This window comes from Macaca nemestrina, chromosome 3 (assembly GCF_043159975.1).
Source record: "Macaca nemestrina isolate mMacNem1 chromosome 3, mMacNem.hap1, whole genome shotgun sequence".
In the NCBI taxonomy this organism is placed as follows: Eukaryota; Metazoa; Chordata; class Mammalia; order Primates; family Cercopithecidae; genus Macaca; species Macaca nemestrina.
In genome coordinates, this window is record NC_092127.1 from 24862106 (window position 1) to 24884340 (window position 22235).

Consider the following 22235-nt stretch of genomic DNA (forward strand, 5'->3'; position numbering starts at 1 on the left):
AGCTTTGTAATGATAATGGCCTGAGACCTAATTCAACCCAACATCATGTGGTAGGATGTTGTTAATTATTTCTTTTTTTTTTATTTTTTTTGAGACGGAGTCTGGCTCTGTCGCCCAGGCTGGAGTGCAGTGGCCGGATCTCAGCTCACTGCAAGCCCCGCCCCCCCGGGTTCATGCCATTCTCCTGCCTCAGCCTCCCGAGTAGCTGGGAGTACAGGCGCCCGCCACCTCGCCCGGCTAATTTTTTTTTTTGTATTTTAGTAGAGACGGGGTTTCACCGTGTTAGCCAGGATGGTCTCGACTCGATCTCCTGACCTCGTGATCCGCCCGTCTCGGCCTCTCAAAGTGCTGGGATTACAGGCTTGAGCCACCGCGCCCGGCCATGTTAATTAATTCAAGCAAAACTTTTGCAGGATCTCCTTCTCCCTCTCCCTCTCCCTCTCCCTCTCCCTCTCCCCCTCCCTCTCCCTCTCCCTCTCCCCCTCCCTCTCCCCCTCCCCTCCCCCTCTCTCCTCCTCCTCCTCCTTCTCCGCTGCTGCTGCTGCTGCTTCTCCTTCCTTCCTTCCTTCCTTCCTTCCTTCCTTCCTTCCTTCCTTCCTTCCTTCCTTCCTTCCTTCCTTCCTTCCTTCCTTCCTTCCTTCCTTTTCTTTTTTCCACAGGCTTTCACTCCCATTGCCCAGGCAGTAGTGCAGTGGCACATCACTGCTCACTGTAGCCTAAACCTTCCAGGCTCAGATGGCTCTCCCATCTCAGACTCCTGAGTAGCTGGGATTATAGGCATGTGCCACCACACTCAACTAATTTTTTGTATTTTTAGTAGAGACAGATTTTCACCATGTTGCCCAAGCTGGTCTTGAACTCCTAGACTCAAGTATTTTTTGTTTTATTTTGTTTTGAGATGGAGTTTCACTCTTGTTGCCCAGGCTGGAGTGCAGTGTTGTGATCTCAACTTACTTCAACCTTTGCCTTCCGGGTTCAAGCGATTCCCCTGCCTCAGCCTACCAAGTAGCTGGGATTACAGGCGCCAGCGACCACACCCGGCTAATTTTTGTATTTTTAGTAGAGTCAGGGTTTCACTATGTTGGTCAGGCTGGTCTTGAACTCCCGAACTCAGGTAATCCACCCGCCTAGACCTCCCAAAGTGCTGAGATTATAGGTGTAAGCCACTGCGCCCAGCTCTATCTCTATATATTTTTTACATATGTTAAACAGATTTAATGAATCGATATTCCAAGACATGCCAAAGTGAGGTACCAAGACACTGGGCAAATTCCTTAAACACTCTAGGCCCAGTGTCCTTAACTGTGAAGCAGAGGCAGCTATGGAGTCTCCAAGAGGATAGCATCGTGGGGAGAACTCCATGAGGCCATGTAAGGCAAGCGCTTAGTCTTGCTCACAATGAACACTTAGGAGTAAAATCTACCCAAATGCAAAGACAGGATGCCAATATAGTTCCTCCAGTATCAAATGAAGGTAATGGTGGCATTTCAAAAATCTAACCAAAGACATCTGCTTAGGGAATACGAGGCTCACGGTAAGATCTAAGGAATTCTAGCAAAAGAAAACCGATAGGACTCATCCCAACACGAAGAGAAAACAATACAAATCCCAGGGAGGGAAATTCCAAAGTCCCCTAACATGAAAGGAATGCCTTCGTCCCCAAGTGTGTGGCATCCACGCTGGGGTTTGTCCAAGCACAGAAACCTCTTAGGCTGAACATTTCTGTAGAGCTTCGAACAGGCTGACCATAAAAAATCCCGGCCTGCTAGAGGAAGCCTGTGGAGACAGAGATGCCATTTTCTTTACCTCAGTAGTTATTCTTCCACTCCCACGAGCTCTGAAGAATTTGCATTTTTGAGCAAAGGTATCTACCCCTCAGATCCAAGTTAGTCCTGGCAGATGAAACTCTGGAATTTGCTTCTCAGTAATAAAGAGGAGTTTTCTAACTACCTTCTCATGCCAGCTAAGCTTCAGGTGGCTTAAGGCTGCAAAGATGCTGGTTCTCATCCAAAAAGGACTGATTTCTATTACTCCAGAGAAGAAGGTCTAATCATTTCATCTATGAACTAAGACTTTTCCTTGTTTATAATTTTTATTTTATATTTTATTTTTTGAGAAGGGTCTCACTCGGTCACCCAGGCTGGAGTGCAGTGGGGCAAGATCACAGCTCACGGCAACCTCCACTTTCTGGGCTTAAGCGATCCTCCCACCTCAGCACTGCCCCCCACCTCCCTACTAGTGGCCAGGACCACAGGTGCACGTCACCGGCTAACTTTTTTATTTTTCATAGAGACAGGGTTTCTCCAGGCTGCCCAGGCCGGTCTCGTGGACTCAAGTGATCCACCTGTCTCAGCCTCCCAGAGTGCTGGGCCCATGGTCGTGAGTCACTGCTCTCAGCTATAATTTTTTAAAGGAATCAATTTGGTTCCATTTAACATACATTCAACCAAGACAAAGTATTAATATTTTCCTCTATGAAGAGACTTGGGGTTGGGCATGGTGGCTTATGCCCAAAGGCTGTATGTGGAAAAGTCTCCTTCCCACACTTGTTCCCAGATCCTTAGTTCTCCTCATTAGGAACAAATAATGATACTGATTTCTTGTTTACTCTTCCAAAGTTTATATGCAATTGTAAGCAATGACATACCTGTATCTACTCAGTTCTGCCATTATAGCTTCAAAACAGTCATAGTCAATACAAAAATGAATGAGCATGACTGTGTTACCACAAAACCATATTTACAAAAATGGTGCCGGGTGTGGTGGCTCACACCTGTAATTCCAGCACTTTGGGAGGCCGAGGTGGGTGGATTACTTGAGGTCAGGTGTTCGAGACCAGCCCGGCCAACGTGGTGAAACTTCATCTCTACTAAAATTAGCCAGGTGTGGTGGTGCATGCTTGTAATCCCAGCTACTTGGGAGGCTGAGGTGAGAGGATTGCTTGAACCCATGAGGCAGAGGTTGCAGTGAGCCCACTGCACTCCAGCCTGGGCAAAAGAGTGAGACTCCACTCAAAATTAAAAAACAAAAACAAAAAAAAACCCCCACACATTTACAAAAACGGGTGGGCAGCTCTGTTCTTAGTTTGTCAACACCTACCCTAAGGCATTAATGTCATGAGTTAATTTCTGTCCTGTGCAATTAGAATAGTACTAGTTATGCACAACCCTTGGGAAAATGGAAAAAATAGTCACTCAAATAATTTTCTGCATGGCTAATTCTCTTGTAAACTTGTTGAGAAAGGCTGTGGGATCTAGAAAACCATCTTGCAGTTGATGTCAACTAGTCCCTTTGGAACCTGAGAGCTGTGTCTCTGGAAATGGTGGGCTGTGATACATGTGGGGACCAGCCCCTGTCATTCCTATTTAGTATTTTCAGTTTGTGATCTCTGTAATTTCACCTTGTCCCGGCCCCTGAAGTTGGGTTGGAAGCACACACTGTTGCCTTTTCTGTTCTCCTTCTAATTCCCTAATGTACCCTACTTAATTGATGTAAACTGTATTTTTAAACAAACCTAACCTCATGAATAGTTGTTGTAACCTTTATTCAGTGGGTGGGAAATTAATGGATAGAGCACTAAAGATATTTGTTGATGGGGGAAGCTCATGTAATTTTTGAGAGAAAAATCGGTGGCCAGAAGATTAATGACTCAAGCCCAGTAGCAGAGCACGTGGGGTCCAGGCTAGACACACAGGTTGCGCCCTCTGAGTCACTTCTAGGTTATACAGAGCGGGATAAATTCTGAGACTGGGGAAAAACACAGTTTACTTGTCTCTCCACATTTTTCTCTTCATGTTTTTACTTCCTGCAAGACTTAGGGTCTTTTCCTTATACTTTAATATCTTTTTCCACAAGGACTTAGAGCTGAAAGAAGAAAAAGTTAAAACTTAAGCTGATTGGTTTAGTTTCTGGTTAACTCTTCAAATAATAGGTTAAGCTTGAGAGAAGCTTGAAACCACTGAATGAAGTCAGCTCTTGCATTATTTGTGAACCTTAGTTATTCTTTCTCTATTTCCAGGTAGCACAAATAACGGATTGTTGGTTTTATTTTTAGAAAAATTGACATCTATTTTCCAGTCATTAGATAATAATCATTTCATTTGGATTGATAAATATAGAGGTAACATTTCGAACCCATCTGTATATTTCATTACTGTTATGAGTGCTTGAAATACAAAGGTTTTCTTAAGAATAAGTGCTTCTGAAGTCCCATTCTTTCTTCCCAAATCAGAACAAAGAGAAATAAAGTACTTCAGTCTTTTATCAGTTAAAATACTAACAGATGGAAAATAACAAAGAATAGACTGTTTTCCTGCCTATTGTAAGGCAAAATAAAATGTTTACTTGTTGGAAACACTATACCTTTCTTTCAGTCTCTCTCCCCTATCTTCTTATTTTCCTTGATGGACTCTTTCTCTTATCTGAGCAAACTTTCTGTTTGTTTGTTTGACTCTTAGTCTCTCAGTGAACAGCATAGCGACCCATTAGCTCCAGTGCTGGACTCCGACTGTGTCAAGAGTAGAAGTTTGAAATGCAATTCTCATCCATCATATTTCTCCAATGATTAACTCTCCTTTGCTACCTTTTAAATACTTCACAAAATGGAAACCCCTTTTGAATAAGAACAGCTGATTTTCTGGGAGATGGAAGGACAAGTTATGGAGAGATGCTAGGTTTCCTTATTTAGTATGTGGCTGCTTGAAAGTTGCTATTAGATCTAGAGAACTTTTTTGTTAAGTGTGATTAGAGTTTAAAGACAATGTTTGTTTCTTAGATCCTTCTATTGAAAGAAACATAAGGTGTCTGTATCTGTATATCTATAATAAAATTCAGAAGGCAAGTATATATTTAAATCTATATTAACTGCACACATAAAAACAGAAGGTATTTGTGATGGGTAAATTTCAAAGGGTCTGAGAGTTGTAATAAACACTCCAAACTTCATATACTTATCCAAACTCCTTCATCAAGAAACCGGGATGGGTTGCTATGAGAACACGATTTCTTTTTTTTTTGTTTTTTTTTTTTTTTTTGAGACGGAGTCTCGCTCTGTCGCCCAGGCTGGAGTGCAGTGGCGCGATCTCGGCTCACTGCAAGCTCCGCCTCCCGGGTTCCCGCCATTCTCCTGCCTCAGCCTCCCGAGTAGCTGGGACTACAGGCGCCCACAACCGCGCCCGGCTAATTTTTTGTATTTTTAGTAGAGACGGGGTTTCACCGTGGTCTCGATCTCCTGACCTTGTGATCCGCCCGCCTCGGCCTCCCAAAGTGCTGGGATTACAGGCGTGAGCCACCGCGCCCGGCCGAGAACACGATTTCTTAAGAAAATTCCTACACCTTCCAGTTTCTGAAAAACTCAGAACTTTCTCACTCAATTTACTATTACTCTGAATGCAAATCAAAAATGATAGAATACTTAAAAGATGGTAAGTTTGTTACTACATTGAAAAAAATATTTTATGCTCGATGAGAATACCGTTGAAGAAATATCTCAGCTTTTATCTGAGATAGTTTGTCTATCCTTATAGACAGACATGAATGGCAGAAATCTTATGTTCAGTATGTCTCTGTTATACATAATTATGAGCAGTACAGTTGCTTTTGAAGCACTTTTTTTTTTTTTTTTTTTTAGCCCATGCTGGAGTATAATGGCACAATCTCTGCTCACTGCAACCTCTGCCTCCTGGATTCAAGCAATTCTTGTGCCTCAGTCTCCTGAGTAGCTGGGACTACAGGCACGTGCTACTACGCCCAGCTAATTTTTGTATTTTTAGAGACAGAGTTTCACCATGTGGACCAGGCTAGTCTTGAACTCCTGGCCTCAAGTGATTCACCTCCCTTTGGGAGACTCTGCCTCCCAAAGTGCTGGGATAATAGGCGTGAGCCACCGTGCCCGGCCTTCTGAAGCATTTTGGATTGATTTGGTAGATTGGTTATGCTTTGGGTAACAAAATAATAGCCCGGGCTTTTGGCAGTTATTTCTTTTCTTTTGTTTTTTTTGAGATGGAGTTTTGCTCTTGCTGCCCAGGCTGGAGGGCAATGACGCAGTCTTGGCTCACTGCAACCTCCGCTCCCCAAGTTCGAGCGATTCTCCTGCCTCAGCCTCCTGAGTAGCTAGGATTACAGGCATGGATCACCATGCCTGGCTAATTTTTGTATTTTTAGTAGAGACGAGGTTTCACCATGTTGGCCAGGCTCTGTAGTTCTTGACCTCAGGTGATCCACCTGCCTCGGCTTCCCAAAGTGCTGGGATTTCAGATGTGAGCCACTGTGCTCAGCCTTTTGCAGCTATTTCATAAACATGTTAGGGAGATTTTGTTTTACATGTACTCTTTAACATCTAATTTGACAGGTTTTTAAAAGTTTTTGTTTTTTGAGATAGGGTCTTCTCTGTCATCCAGGCTGTAGCTCCCTGCAGCCTCAAACTTCCAGGCTCAAGCAATCCTCCTGCCTCAGCCTTGCGAGTAGCTTGGACTATAAGCATGCCCATGGTGCCCGGCTGACCTGACAAGATTCCTAATTGAGAAGTGCTTCCCATTTCCAGTCAATGCAGGAATATATGTAAGATGGGCTAAGGGAGTGAATGGAGCCTCATCCAAGTATTTGAAACCATGTTGTAGATTTTTCTGCTTTTCTGAAAAACCCTATCAGTAAACTTAAAAGTCCAAGTGTCCCAAAATGCTTTCCAATAATAATAGATAGCCTTATTCAGCAATGATCCTAGGCACTGAGTTACACATTTTACTTATACTATCTCTCATCCATTCGTCAACCCAGCAAAGATTTTTTTAAATGTTCATTTTTTCAGAGAACACCAGGGCTCAGAGAAAGTAAGTAATGTGCCCAAGGTCATATAATAAGGAAAGGTTGGAGCAGACTCAGACCCAGATCTGCTAATCTTTGAAGTCCATTCTCTGTCCTCTTTCACTTAGTGAGCGCTTTTAAACTTTACTACTCTGACCTGGGCGACTACTTGGTTCACTCTGTAAACATTCTGTTTACACTAGTATGCCTATCTCTGTGTGGCAGAAAGCCATCTTTATTGAATCTTTCTTGAAAGTGAGCAGTATAGGGCAGGGGTACGTACAGATAAAGCGAGTCTCTCACATGACTGAAACTCTGGCAATGGAGACCTGAGCTATGATTCTTACGAGATGCAATTAGGTATCTTTGGTTGTATCGTGGATTCCTTCCTGCCACTATAATGCTGTCCAGCATTGATTGTGATGGTTTAATGTCTGTAAGATTTATAAATAACAGCCCAGGTGTGGTGGCTCATGTGTATAATCCCAGTGCTTTGGGAGGCTGAAGCAGAGGATCGCTTGAGTCCAGGATTTTGAGACCAGCCTAGGCAACATAGAGAGGCCTTTGTTCTACAAAAAATTACAAAAATTAGCTGGGTGTGATGACACATGCTTGTAGTCACAGGTACTTGGGTGACTGAAGCAAGAGGATCACCTGAGCCCAGGAGCTCAAGGTTGCAGTGAGCTGTGATTACACCACTGCACTCCAGCCTCGGTGACAAAGCAAGGCCCTCTCTCTCTCTCAAATTAAAAAAAAAAAAAAAAAATTATAAATAACAGAAAACTTTCAGCTTTTAGAATGAATAAAGGACACAGAATGACAATTTTTCCTGGATGCATACACATTAAGGATTTACATAGTATTGGGACCAGAGATTTACAAAAACTCATGTCTTTGTAAACCATATTGCTTCAGAAAACGTAGACATTTGTGTTTTAAAGCCTACTGAGGCAATGCTAATGTTTAAATTGAACGTAAGTCTTTCAGAATTTCTGCTGTAAAGCTTTAAAAATATATAGTGTTTTCCCCCCTCTTTCACTTATTTCAGATACAGAAGCAATAGCACAGTTACTTATAGCTTTTCATTATCATTTGTTAGGAGAATGAAGACATAAATTATCATGTGTGTCGCAGGACCAAAAAAAAGTGATTAAAATTTATTTTTTGTTGTTGTACCTTACCAAATTGTAACACATGTAGTTTTCTTCTTTCTCTGTGTTCTATTTTATTATTGTAACCACTTTGGCCTTTTTTTTTTTTTTTTTGGTACAATCCATTGCAGCTAGAATGGTGTATAGCTCTGAATAGATATTTTGGATAATGCTGAGTCCCAGAAATGTTGTGAAGTACCTTTCCCAAGTATTGCGTTTATTAATGGTTATTATCATCGTGTTTAATCAGTAAGTGATTTTAACTTTCGTCATTATCCCCGCTTCTTGTTTACTGTGGATAAGTAACTCCCATGGATTGCTTTCTCTGTCTTCTTAGCGAGAAATATTGGTGGCTATGAGATCATAGCTCAACAGCTTCAATTCTATGCTCTTCCTCCGAGCAATTTTTCTTCTCTTCAGACTTTTTCCTTTTCTTCTCTCTTCCCTTTATTTCATGTTCTTCCTCTACAATAAAAAAGAATTCAGAAAAAAGAATGTAAATTCGCCATTTGGAAAAAGTAGAAATTAACTTCGGTTATAAGAAGACTTGGGTGCTCACTAACGTAACTTTTCCTGCTGGCTAGGAAGAGGATTACACCTAGTGAAAGGAGACAGAGCAAGGATGAGAGGACGTTTGTCCACTGGGAGGAGACTAGTGAGCACTCGTTTCTTCCTAGGTAATGTTTTGGTCCAATATCGCAAAGGCTAATGACATCTTTTGTAAGGTGTGAACTGCCTCTGAACTAGGACGCACTAAGATAATGAGCAGAAAGAGCACTGAGATTGATGTTAAAATTCATGGCATGTGAGAAACATGTCACATATAAAGACAGAGAAAGCTGTAGAGGGCTGGGTGCTCAAGACAACTGGTGATAGATTTTGGGAGCCCACTGTCCACAGACTGGGATCCATAAGCCTGAGGGGCATTGTCACTTGGTCTGGTAACCCATCTCAGTCTGTTCTGGGGTCCCTGGGCCTAGTGTGTGAGCTATCAAGATACCATTTCTTAGGCACTAGTTAATATTTCCTGAAATAAGTAAGTTAAACAGACCAGGTGCGATGACTCGTGCCTGTAATTCCAGCACTTTGGGAGGCCGAGGCGGGCAGATCACTTGAGCCCAGGAGTTCAAAACAAGCCTGGCCAACATGGCGAAATCCCGTCTCTACTAAAAATTTAAAAATTAGCCAGGCGTGGTGGCGCGTCTGTAATCGCAGCTACTCAGGGGGCTGAGGCAGGATAATTGCTTGAAACTGGGAGGTGGAGATTGCAGAGAGCTGAGATAGCACCACTGTACTCCTGCCTTGACAGAGAGGGACTTTGTCCAAAAAAAAAAAAAAAAGAAAAAGAAAAAAATAAGTTAAACACCCTTAAAATGTAATTATGACTGTCCTCTGGAACCTCAAGAAGTCTAGGCTAAAGCATTCCCTAGGCAAGAGAACTAGTGAAGAGCTGAGGAAAACTGCTAAATTAAAAGGCTCAGATTCTCTTTACTCTTTGCCACTAGTTTGCAGAACGATCTCTCATAAATCATTTTATTTCTCTGGTTCTGTTTTCTAAATGTTTTAAACGGGTTGTGTTGGGTGAGTCTTAAAGCACCTTATGGCTTTGAAATTTTACTTCTATCTACTTTGATTGCACATACTGTCCATTTATATTATTAGTCCTGATGTCAATTAGCACCGCTTATCTTCAATCATTCATTGGCTCATTCATTCAGCAATTCTTACTGAGCACACACCATGCTTCAGACTGTTTTAGATGCTTGGGATACATCAGTGAATAAAACTGACAAAGATCACTGCCTCTTGTGATGGTTCATTTTTTGTGTCAACTTGAGTGGGCCATGGGGCCCAGATGAAACATTATTTCTGGGTGTATCTGTCAGGGTGTTTCTGGGTGAGATCAGCATTTGAATTGGACTCAGTTAAGCAGGTGGCCTTCCCCATGTGAGTGGGAATCATTCAACCTGCTGAGGGGGTGCATAGAACAAAAGGCTAAGGAAGGAGGAATTCCTCCCATTTTTCCTGCCTCGCTACTTGAGCTGGAGCTCTCATCTCAGATATTCTTCTGCCCTATATTACACTGTTCTTTCTTTCCATTGCTATTAAAAAAATCCCTGAGACTGGCTAATTTATGTTTATGTTTATGTTTATTTTATTTATTTATTTTTTATTTTTTTGAGACAGGGGCTTGCCCTGTTGCCCAGGCTGGAGTGCAGTGGCGCGATCTTGGCTCACTGCAGTCTTGAACTCCTGGACTCAAGCGATCCTCCCACCTCAGCCTCTTGAGTAGCTGGGATTACAGGCACGTGCCATCATACCCAGCTAATTTTTGTGGGGATGGGGTTTGTTATGTTGTCCAGGCTGGTCTTGAACTCCTGAGCTCAAGAGATCCACCCTCCTTGGCCTCCTAAAGTGCTGGGATTATAGACATGAGCCGGTAATTTATAAAGAAAAGAGGTTTAAGTAGCTCATGCTTCTTCAGGCTGCCCCAAGCATGGCACCAGCATCTGTTCAGCTTCCAGGGACGCCTCAGGGAGCTTTGACTCATGGCAGAAGGTGAAATGGAAACAGACACTTCACACGGTGAAAGCAGGAACAAGAGAGTGAGGGGGAAGATACCACACACTTTTAAACTGTCAGACTTCATGAGAACCTATTCGCTATCACGAGGACAGCACCAAGGGGATGGTGCTAAACCATTCACAAGAAATTCACCCCATGATCCAATCACCCCCCAACCAGGCCCCACCTCCAACATTGGGGATTACAATTCAACATGGGATTTAGAGGGGACAACATCCAAACAATATCATGCCCTCAGACTGCAGTTTACGTCACTGACTCTCCTGGTTCTCAGGTCTTCGGACTTGAATGGAATTACACCATCAGCTTTCCTGGATCTCCAGCTTGCAGACAGTAGATCATGGAATTTCTCCATCTCCATAATCCCCTAAGTCAATTTCTTATAGTAAATCTCCTTTAAAAATCATTATATCAAAAAGATGCCTATACTCATATGTTTATCACAGCAATGATCACAATAGCAAAGATAAGGAATTTAACCTAAGTGTCCATCAATGGATAATTGGATTTAAAAATGTGGTATGTGTATGTCATGGACTACTTAGCCCATAAAAAAGAATGAAATCACGTCTTTTGCAGCAACATGGGTGGAACTGGAAGCCATTATCCTACGCGAACTAACTGACAAACAGAAAGACAAATACTGTGTGTTCTCACTTATAGGTGAGAGATAAGCAATAGGCACAAGTGAACATTCAGAATGGAGTAATAGACATCAGGGACAACAAAAGGTGGGAGGATGGGAGAGTAGTGAGGGTTCAAAAATTACCTATTGGGTATAATGTTGACTATTTGGGTAATGGGTACATTAAAAGCCCAGATTTCACCACTATGCAATATACGCATGTAAGAAATTTGCACTTTAAGCCAGGCGCGGTGGTTCACACCTGTAATGCCAGCACTATGGGGGCCGAGGCGGGTGGATCACCGGAGGTCAGGAGTTCAAGACTAGCCTGGCCAAACTGGTGAAACCCCATCTCTACTAAAAATACAAAAATTAGCCGGGCATGGTGGCGGGCACCTGTAGTTCCAGCTACTCCAGAGGCTGAGGCAGCAGAATTGCTTGACCCTGGGAGACGGATGTTTCAGTGAGCCAAGATCACACCACTGCACTCCAGCCTGGGTGACGGAGTAAGACTCTGTCTCAAAAAAAAGAAAGAAAAGAAAGAAAATCTACACTTTACTCTCCAAATATATATCTATAGGAATATATCTAAATGTATCTAAACATATATATAAGGAATGTGATCAAATTCTGGGTGCATATATATATAAATGTCCTTTTGTTTCCGTGTTTATATCTATATTCTATTGGTCTGTGTTTCTGTAACCCTTGACTAATATACTCTTTCTTCCCATATCCCCAAGCTTACCTTCTTGCAGACAGAGACAGATAATAAATAACAAAATATAATAAATAAGAAAATTTACGGCATGCTAGCATGCACTATATAAGAAAAGTAAAACTTGTTAAGGAGGATCAGGAATACTGAGGTAAAGAGGAGATTGAAATTTAGATGATGTGGTGAGCATAAGGCTTATTAAGAAGGCGACATTGAGTAAGTACTTGAGGGAGATGAGGAGTGATGTGAATATTATTAATTAAAAGAGTCATCCAAGCAATGAGAGCAGCCAGTAGAACAACCTAAAGCAGGAACCCCTCTGTGTATTTCAGATACAGCTGGAAGAACAGCGTAGTCAGAGGTCCTAGAGACAGATACAGAAAACAAGATCAAGAGGCTGGGGGAAAGACGTTTGGCTCTGTTAGTCATTGTAGGAATTTTGGCTGCTGGTCTAAATGAAATAGAAAGTCATTACAAGATTTTGAGCCAATGAATGATATGATCAATTATTGCCGCACTCTGGGTGAGAGATGATGGTGGCTTGGATCAGGGTGGTGGCAGTGGAGGTTTAAGGAATGTTAGCAAATTCTGGGTGCATTTTGAAGCTATAGCCAACAAGATTTGCTGACAGTTTGGATATGGTTATGAGAGAAAGAGGTTTGTCTTGAGCCACTGGAAAGGTGGAGTCGCCAACAACTTTGAAGGGAAGGCAGTGGGTGGATGAGGTTTTGGAAGCAAGATCAGGAATTAAGTTTGGATTTTGACTTTGAAGTAGGTATGCTGAGCAGAAAAGAGGTCTAGGCTAGAGATACAAATTTGTAACTCATCAGGTTACAGATGTTGTTTAAAGCCAAAGCAACAAGGTAAAAACGATCACCAAGGGAATGTGTGCAGATAGAGAGGAGGTGGAAGGACTGAGTCCCAGGCCCTCCAGCATCAGGGGGAATCTACAGAGGAGGCACACAAGGACTGACAGGGAAGGCAGAGGGGGAACCAAGAGATGTATATCTGCGCATTTCTCATTATTGAAGGAATTCAGATTTAAAATAATCACTGCAGTAACACTTTCAGCAGTTGTGAATAAATTAAGTTTGCAAACTGAAGAAAAAGAACAGAATGAGAAGTGATGCTGCAGAATTTATTTTACACATGGTGGCTTGAACACAACCCATCCAATAGAAATTGCGCATCTACTGATGAGCTAGTTGAGGATTTTTCAGAGGAAATGATTCAAGTTTGCTTATATTTTGGGTAAGCAAATTCAGGCTTTAAAGTAGTTCTAAGCCCATTGAGAATTAGCCCATAAGCTGGATACTTCTATAAATTTATAATAACATTGCCACCTTCTCAGAGTCTTTTGAGGATATCAGCAAGGAGTGAAGGTGGGGGTATCTCTGCCGTGTCTGGCGACCTGTGATGAGGGAACTGAGATGTTGCACCTCACTAGACTGTGCTTTCTTGGAGGGCAGAGGCTGTGTTTCAGTCACCTGTATACTATACAGCCCTGGCATATTGTAAGCAATTAGTAAACAGTGATTAAATGCATTATTAACTGATTATAATTAATACTTGATTGCTTACAACATGGCAGGCCTTGGAAATATGAAAATGACTAAAAAATATAATCTTTATTTATTAAGCATTTGCTCTTCCCAACAACTCTGTGAAGTAGGGTTATATTCAATTATCTTACATTCACTTATATTCAATTATCTTACTCTAACAAATTAGGATTCTTCTTGTTTTTTGAGATGGAGTATTGCTCTGTCACCAGGCTGGAGTGCAGTGGCGTGATCTTGCCTCACTGCAACCTCTCCGCCTCCTAGGTTCAAGCGATCTCCTGCCTCAGCCTCCAGAGTAGCTGGGATTACAGGTGACCGCCACCACACCTGGCTAATTCTTGTATTTTTAATAGAGATGGGGTTTTGCCATGTTGGCCAGGCTGGCCTCGAACTCCTGACCTCAGGTAATCCACCAGCCTTGGCCTCCCAAAGTGCTGGGATTACAGGTGTGAGCCACGGCGCCTGGCCCCTACGAAGTAGCTCTTATTAACCCCTTGTTATAGATGGACAAAACTGAGGCTCAGTGATAGTAAGCTAATTTATCCAAGGAGTCAGGAGCAAATTTGAGATTTGAATGCAGAACTTTCTGATTCAAAGTCATAATACAACGTTGCCTTCATTAAAATTAAATTTTGTACCATTATGTAGCCGAATTTAGAACTTCTGGTGTAAAAATGGAGATTTATTAGTATTGAGTGAGAGTACAATTTTATTTTCTCATTGCAAAGTATGTAAAGTAAGAAGTGAAAGTTTTTCTTTTCTAATTCTACTCATTAGAGTTTATGTTAAGGGGCAATAGTTCATTATGTTTCCAGATTTAAAAAATATTAAAAAAAATTTTTATACTTTCTCTTCCTCTCTGTGTATCTCTGTAAGATATATTCATTTATTTTAGTTTTAAAATTATTATTATTATTATTATTTTGAGACAGAGTCTTGCTCTGTTGCCAGGCTGGAGTATAGTGGCCTGATCTTGGCTCACTGCAACCTCCACTTCTGGGTTTAAGTGATTCTCCTGCTTCAGTCTCCTGAGTAGCTGGCACTACAGGCGCATGCCACCATGCCCGGCTAATTTTTGTATTTTTAGTAGAGACGGGGTTTTACCATGTTGGCCAGGATGGTCTCAATCTCTTGACCTCGTGATCCACCCGTCTCGGCCTCCCAAAGTGCTGGGATTATAGGTGTGAGCCACCACGCCTGGCCCTATTTTAGTTTTTAAACAAAAATGTGATTGTAGTAAACGTATTATTCTATACGTTGCTTTTTTACACTAAAGATTGTGGACATTTCCCCACATATACATCTACATTTCTTCCTCTTTCTTCTTCTCTCTTTTTTTTTTTTTTTTGAGACAGGGCTTGCCTCTGTCACCCAGACTGGAGTGCAGTGGCATAATCATTCATGGTTCACTGCAGCCTCAACCTCCTGGGCTGAAGTGATCCTCCCACTTCAGCCTCCCAAACAGCTGGAACTACAGGTGTGCACCACTGCTACCAACTCAATTTTTAAAATTTTTTGTAGAGATAGGGTTTCCTTATGTTGCGCAGGCTGGTCTGGAACTCCTGGGCTCAAATGATCCACCTGCCTTGGCCTCCCAAAATGCTGGGATTACAGACGTGAGCCACTGTGCCTGGCAAGTTGCCTTTTCAATCTGTTGATTGTGGCTTTCGATGCACAAGTCTTTAAGTTTGATGTAGTTTATGTTATTTATTTATATGTATTTGTACTTAGTTTGTTCGTACTTTTGGTTGCATGTGCGTTCGGTGTCATAGCCAAGAAATCATTGCCAAGTCAAATGCTACGATGCTTTTCTTATGTTTTATTCCAGGAGTTTTATATTTTTGAGTCTTACATTTAGATCTTTAACCCATTTTGAGTTAAATTATGTATATGGTGTGTTATAGACTGAATGTTTCTGTCCCACTTAGCACCAAATTCAGATGCTGAAGCCCTAACCCCTAGTGTGTGTGTTTGGAGATGGAACCTCTAAGGAAGTCATTGAGGTTCAATGAGGTCAAAAGGATGGGGCTCTGGTCTAGTAGAATTAGTGCCTTTATAAGGTGAGACACCAGAGATCTTGCTCTTTCTCCCTACATTCACACAAAGAAGAAATCATGTAAGCAAACAGCAATGTAGCAGCTGCCTAAAAGCCAAGAGAAGAAGCTTCAGAATAAAACCTACTTGACCAGTACCTTAAAATCTTGGACTTCCCATCCTCCAGAACTGTAAAAAATAAATTCTTGTTGTATAAGCCATCCAGTCTATGGTATTTTATTATGGCAGCCCTAACAGACTAATACCTGGTGTAAGATGAAGGTCCAACTTCATTATTTTGTATGTGGATATCTAGTTTTTTTGTTTTATAATTTCAACTTTTATTTTAGATTCAGGGGATGCAAACACAGGTTTGTTACCTGAGTTATTGTGGGATGCCGAGGTTTGGAATACAAATGATCCTGTCACCCAGATAGTGAGCTTAGTGCTCAATAGTTGGTTTTTCAGCCCTTCTTTTCTCCCTCCTCGCTCCGTTAGTCTTCAGTGTCTATTGTTGTCCATGTTTATATTCATGAGTACCCAATATTTAGCTTCGGCTTATAAGAGAGAACATAATGGCATTTTACTTCCTGTTTCTGTGTATATTTGCTTAACGTAATGACCTCCAGCATCAGCCATATTGCTGCAAAGAACACGATTTTGTTCCTTTTGTGGCTGCATAGTATTCCATGATATTCAGTTTTCTCAACAACTGTTGAAGAGAAGGCCCTTTTGCAATTGAATGAGCTCTTTATTCTAGTCCATTGGTATATGTTTTCTGTTTTTATGCCAGTGCTACATTGTATTGATTACTGTGGCTTTGTAATGTTTTGAAATCAGGAAATATTAATCTTCCAACTTTGCTCTTATTTTTCAAAATTGTTTTGACTAGGGTCCCATGAGATTCTATATGAATTTTATGACAAATCTTTTTATTTCTGCAAAAAAAGTTATTGAATTGTGGTAGCAACTCTGTTGAATCTGTAGAAAACTTTGAATAGTATTTGGATTTTTATGTGTACTGAAGTGGTCTTCCATAGTAGTAATCACAGTTCAGATGCTGAATTCACCAGTTAATAATGCTAAATGAAAAATTAAAAAGACAAAACCTTTTGAAACAAATTCAGTACTTTGAAATGCTATACAATTTAGATAAATTTTGGCAAATTTCTCTTTTAGGAATTACAGACTGCATCTTCGTGTTGCTCCTTTCCTCAGATCTCATGTAGGAAACCTTAATTAAATAAGCTGTGAAAAAAATAATTATTGCTAATGATTTATTTATTAGCAAAATTTACATCAAGACAAACTAAGTTTCCCAAAGGGCGGAGAAATTTGTCAAAATATTGCCTAAATATTATATTACTTCAGAACAGTCCTTTTGTCAATGAGTTCCTACACATCTTTTAAAAATGTATTTTCAATTAGCTCCCCCTTTTTAGACAGCTTTCAATAAACTGTTTTGAAAAAGACTAATGATAATCTAAAATGTTGCTACTTAAAGTGTAGTCTGTGGCCTAGCACCATGACATCACTTGAGAGCATTCTGAAACAATGCAGAATCTCAAATCTACTAAATTAGAAGTTGCATTTTCACAAGATCTTCAAGGGAATCAAATTCACATTAAAGTTTTGAGAGGCACTGATTAATTCATAGCTAATTCAATGGAACTTTGTGTAGCAAGGATCTAAAGCATCAACTTGCCCTGCCTTGCCCAGAAAATCTTGTGTAGCTGACAATAATATTGAATAGAAAACCAAATACAACATGTTCTCACTTATAAGTGGGAGCTGAGCTGTAGATACGCAAAGGCATACTGAGTGGTATAAATAGACACTGGAGACTCAAAAGCGGGGAGTGTGGGAGGGTGTGAAGGATGAAAAATTACCTATTGGGTACCATGTACACCATTCAGGTAATGGGTACACTTAAAGCCCAGACATCACCACTACACAGTTCATTCAAGTAACCAGAAACCTCTTGTACCCTAAATCTATTGAAATAAAATTAAATAATAATAATAGTAATAATATTGACAACAAAATGTCTGAGAATCATTGCTATAGATGATTACTGTAGACACTATAACTAGTTTGTTAAGAACGAGTAAACTTTTGGAAGGCCAGGGCAGGTGGATTGCTTGAGCCTAGGAGTTCGAGACCAGCCTGGGCAATGTAGTGAAAACCCCATCTCCACCAAAAAATTACAAAAATTACCTGGGTGTGGTGGTATGTGCCAGTAGTCCCAGCTACTCAGGATGCTGAGATGGGAGAATGACTTGAGCCTGGAAGGCAGAAGTTGCAGTAAGCTGAGATCGCACCACTGCAGTCTAGCCTAGGCCACAGAGCCACACCCTGTCTCAAAAACTAAAAAATGACTAAAACTACCAAATGTATTATAATTTTTTAAACCGTGATATGTCATGTCTTCTTTCATAGGAGGTAAATAAATTTGTATGTCTAACAGATTTAAATATTTTAGTGATAAGAAAACGTTAATCTACTAAATGTAATAAATTTATTGAGAATGAGGAAAAACAGTCCAAGATAACGTTAGAAGTAGCTATAAATTAACGATGAAAGAGGATAGAAGTTATATCCGTGATCTGGAAAAAAAATCTCGAAAGTGACTATTCTTGGATATTTTTCCTTATACACGTAACAAGGATTAAGGAATAATGTAATTGTTATATGGAGTTTTCAGCTTCAATGCTAGCCTCTGAATATGTACAGATTCCACAGATCTGCAAATAATTAGCTGACAATGCTGGAATGCAGAAACAGGTCTATAATCTATTTGTGGATTGACCATATGTATTTTTCTTTGAATATATATTTTTCTAAAAATTGTTAAGGTCTTTTATTTTGATTTCTTAAGGTAACCTCTGCAGCATTTGTTTCTTACATTAAAGTTCTATAATTACACATTCTTTTCACCATAAAATCTAGAGGTAAAACTAGATCAACAGATGAATATACCCAAAAAGTATACTTTTTACTAATAAAAAGTATTTATTATGTGACTGAAAAATATTACCTTAAATATTGTAAGGGTTAGGTAAAGTAAAAATAGAAAACTTTATTTTATTTTTTGTGTCAAAATGTCATCACTTTGAGGTTTTCTGTGTTTTATTTTTCAGAAGCCATGGTTACCGGAAGCATGAAAGTCAAAGGTAAGGCTAATTTACTTTATTTGTAATCGTAAGAATTTATACCCACTCCCACTGCTTCACTGGACTAATAAAAAAAGGAATTTGGCCGGGCGCGGTGGCTCAAGCCTGTAATCCCAGCACTTTGGGAGGCCGAGACGGGCGGATCACGAGGTCAGGAGATCGAGACCATCCTGGCGAACACGGTGAAACCCCGTCTCTACTAAAAAATACAAAAAACTAGCCGGGCGAGGCGGCGGGCGCCTGTAGTCCCAGCTACTCGGGAGGCTGAGGCAGGAGAATGGCGTAAACCCGGGGGGCGGAGCTTGCAGTGAGCTGAGATCTGGCCACTGCACTCTAGCCCGGGCGACAGAGCCAGACTCCGTCTCAAAAAAAAAAAAAAAAAAAAAAAATAAAAAAAGGAATTTATAAGTGTCATGTGATGTTATTTAAAGTGAATTACTTGCATGTTGAAATTTATTAGATAACCTTATTAGTGATTTTGCAATCTGTAACATATGCAAATAATTTAGTTTTCAGAGCTTGTTTTAATACTTGAATACTAATTCATTTAAAAAGATTTTTTTTTTTAAAATATAGTATCATTCAAATCAGAGATAGCAGGTGAAGTAATTATTTAGCTTATAAGTTTTCAAATTTCCTGTTTAAGTGTTTTAGTCATCATAGCATTTCATCTATATTTTTTAAAGTTAGGATTTTGCTTAGTAAAATGTGCCTAGGAGAATTCTGATGCTGTGTGCGGCCTATCAAAAACTAGGGAATCATGTGTTCATTGCTTATCTGGGTCCCTTGAATGTATTGTGAGACAGAAGTAGGCATAACCTGAAGAAAGGAGAGTTGAATGAAGTCTCCAAATGAATAAATGTGTATTTTAGGGTCTTAAGTCCTCTTCTATGTATAACTAGATTTCTAGTCCTTTGTTACATATAAACAGACGTTCTACATAACAGTTTTAGGCTTGTTTGATGTATCCTGGAAATAAATAAGAGATCTAAGAGACTGGGGACTCAGAGAGAGAAACATTAACTTCAGTTTTTGTCAGAGAAGGATAAAAGATGAGACGGAACTTATTCTCAAAAATAAGTACCATCTTCCAACATTGCTTATCTCTTGAGTTGCAGAAATGCACTGCGGTAATGCAAACACATTTGTGACAAAGCATCAGATTAATAAAATTTAGTTAAACCCTGTAATTACTATGGGATAAAATTCATTTGAATTTTACTCTTTTCCATTTCTGAATTTTCTATATAGGTAGGAGCAAGATTCCAAAAGCTAAACTACTAAAAATTATGCGTTGAGAATATTATGCCTCTACCCAGTGAAGTTTCTCTTACAGTGGACAAATATTTTGGTAGTCATGAAAATGCAATCATTTAAAATGTTCAGGTTAAATGACAAGATGACTTTTATATAAGTATGAGATTCTTAAGTTATTCCTTAATTCAATCCATAGAGATATTCGAGAAACTTTTTTTGACATTACCTATGGAGTATAGATAAAGGAGAGACTGAGATCTCCCTGAGTGGGTTCGTTTGTACCTCTGCTGGCCTTTGATTCTCCCTCAGTGCTTAACACCAATGCTGCTGACAGACCTGTTTCTGCATTCCAGCATTGTCAGCTAATTATTTGCAGATCTGTGGAATCTGCAAACATTCAGAGGCTAGTCTTGAAGCTGAAAAACTCCATATAATAATTAAATTATTCTTTAATCCTTGTTATGTGTATAAGGAAAAATATCCAAGAATAGTCACTTTCAAGATTTTTTTTCCAGATCACAAACAGCTTTCAAGTAAGAGCATCAGCCTTGCACACAAATCAGTTTCTTGTTTTTATTGCTTCTTAGATCTAAAGTTCCATTAATGTCTCAGAACTCCCCAATTTTGCAGTTAAAACATAAAAGCAACACATTTTTCTTTTGGAAATGATAAATTTTGTACTGAAATAGCATATAGAATACCAAAGATTGCCATTTGAAAATGTTCAAAATTTCTAAAGAAGAGATATACAATATAGCACATGTTTTTAAATCTAGCTCAAAAAGTGCTCCTAAAAAATTAGAAGAAAAGGGCCGGGCGTGGTGGCTCACGCCTGTAATCCCAGCACTTTGGGAGGCCAAGGTGGGCGGATCTCCTGAGGTCAGGAGTTCGAGACCAGCCTCGACATGGAGAAACCCCGTCTCTACTAAAAATACAAATTTAGCTGGGCGTGGTGGTGCATGCCTGTAATCCCAGCTACTCGGGAGGCTGAGGCAGGAGAATTGCTTGAACCTGGGAGGTGGAGGTTGCGGTGAGCCAAGATTGCACCATTGCACTCTAGCCTGGGCAGCAAGAGGGAGACTCCGTCTCAAAAAAAAAAAAAAAAAAAAAAAAAAAAAAAAGAAAGAAAGAAAAATTAGAAGAAAAGAAATTTTATAGATTCAGATTGGTCACGAGTAGTTAGTTTATTTGAAATATTTTTCCATCAGCACTACCCCAGGGCATTAGGTTTGGTGATTCTGTTTCTCCTTTTATAAAATGAAAATTCTAATGTCTCTCACAGTTTTACCACACAGAACAACACAGTGCATATATCCCTGTAAATAGTGTTATTGATCAGAAGAATTGGCACTAGCGAGTCTCAAGAGTTAGAGGAGCAATTATACTCAGCTCTCTACTTTTCTGAAACATAATTATTACATAGCATTAAAAACATTCTTCCAAACAGGGACCATGGGGTTCAATGGATTGCTGATGATATTTATTTTCCAATAAAAGCAAGTTATTGAAAATACATCCCAGAAACATTTCTGCAAACTTCCTCATATATATTGTGTAAAACCGAGGGTGGTGGGGAGAATCTTTAAAAAGTACTGAACCCAAGAGCTGGGTGTAGAACCTAGGCAGGAAATGGTGTTATAATTCTGAAAAACTGACAATAATATGTGCCCCAAGGTAGTAGTACATCTATATATAAGTAGATTGTCAAAGATGTTACAAGACCAAATACGTGTCTAAATCAGAAAGCGATGCTATGTTCACAGGCTTTCTCTTAAATAGCTGATGTAAAGCACTAAAAAGACTTGAAGAGAACAGGATGAAAAATAGGCCTATATCCTTGGGCACGTGATACTGTGCCTATGTTTACATAAAACACATTTTTTTTTTTTTTTTTAAAGACGTAGGGATTTGGAGGCCAGGATTAAAAGATCTAGAATTTCCATTATCCAAGTAAAGTGAGTTCTAGTTCATGACACTTGAGATTCAACTGTCACGGAAGAGAGAAGACAGAGAAGACTGGGCCTACTCTGACTGTATCCACTGGTTTTAGCTTGAAAAAAAAAAGCACAAATGCTTATTTTTAACTTTGAATAAAACAGAATAGAGAAAAGAAGGAAAAAAATGGAGAAAGAAAGAAAGGAAGGAAAGAAATGAAAATATAAGAACAACACTGTGTTTATCCTCTGGAAACTATGCATTTCTTTTTTTCTTTTCTCTTTTTTTTTTAATTGAACACTTCATGAATTTGTATGTCATCCTTGCACAGGGACAATGCTAATCTTCTCTGTGTCATGCCAATTTTAGTGCATGTGCTGCCACAGCGAGCAC

At 40.0% G+C, this 22235-nt stretch overlaps 1 non-coding gene across 1 annotated transcript; it reads right to left on the bottom strand.

The window, feature by feature from the left end:
- Window positions 1-22128: 22128 nt before the first annotated feature.
- LOC112424036 (U6 spliceosomal RNA) lies at window positions 22129-22235 on the bottom strand. Its single transcript, XR_003014688.2, has one exon. It is a non-coding gene; the product is annotated as a U6 spliceosomal RNA (small nuclear RNA).